Source organism: Octopus bimaculoides, chromosome 11 (assembly GCF_001194135.2).
Source record: "Octopus bimaculoides isolate UCB-OBI-ISO-001 chromosome 11, ASM119413v2, whole genome shotgun sequence".
NCBI lineage: Eukaryota > Metazoa > Mollusca > Cephalopoda > Octopoda > Octopodidae > Octopus > Octopus bimaculoides.
In genome coordinates this window covers 71,968,609-71,969,431 of record NC_068991.1, presented here as the reverse complement: position 1 = coordinate 71,969,431, position 823 = coordinate 71,968,609, and the positions used below count along the sequence as shown (strand labels likewise).

Sequence of the window (823 nt, the reverse complement as noted above, 5' to 3'; positions counted from 1 at the left end):
TTGGTTGAAATGGGCCTTTATTCTCATCGTTACAATGTAAGATACAACTTCTTCGAGTTGTTACACAATGATAATTTGCCGATCTGTTATCCATTCCGTAGGTAGTTAAATTCGTATTTTGTTGACTGCTAGAAGACTGGTGGGAAAAGGAGAGAGAGAGAAAGAGTAACATAGTCTAGACAAGTAGAGCGGCTAGGAGCTATGTAGTCCCTCGCACAAGGTGTTTCCTTCCTCCGTCGATACTGAAAGAAAGAAGGAAGAACCGAATTTGGTTACTGTATTTATATATGTAGCAAAGCTTGATGTGATCGATAAAATAAATACCGGACAAAACACTGGGATTGATATAACTAAAAAATGTGAAGGCAGAACTCCAGCATGGCTGGAGTCCAATGTATATATGTAAGGTGTTGTTTGTTCCCTCTCGACGCATGCCTGGTCCACAAGGGCCGGTTTCCGGATGCAGGAGTAAGAAAAAATATTGTGGCGAAAGAGTCAGCCGAGGTTCGCCATTACCTTCAGCCGGAGCCGCGTGTAGCTTGGGTTTTTCGCTCATAAACACACACATCGCCCGGTCTGAGATTCGAACCCGCGATCCCTCGACCGCGAGTACGCTGCTCTAACCATTGGGCCATGTGTCTCCATACGTGTAAGTATTGAAGATAACTATAAACAGTAGCAGAAGTATCAATCAGATACATTTATGGTATTGAAGGATTGGAGATAGATAGATAGATAAATAGATAGATAGATAGATAGAGAGAGAGAGAGAGAGAGAGGGAGACACAAAGAGACAGACAGACAGACAGACAGAGACAGAGAG

General features: G+C 43.0%; 1 long non-coding RNA gene across 1 annotated transcript in view; it reads right to left on the bottom strand.

Moving 5' to 3' along the window:
- Positions 1-823, bottom strand: part of LOC128249037 (uncharacterized) — a 13,862-nt gene continuing 13,039 nt past the window's right edge. The window contains exon 2 of the long non-coding RNA XR_008265136.1: positions 1-242. This is a non-coding gene — a long non-coding RNA (uncharacterized LOC128249037). The remainder of the gene's footprint in view (positions 243-823) is intronic.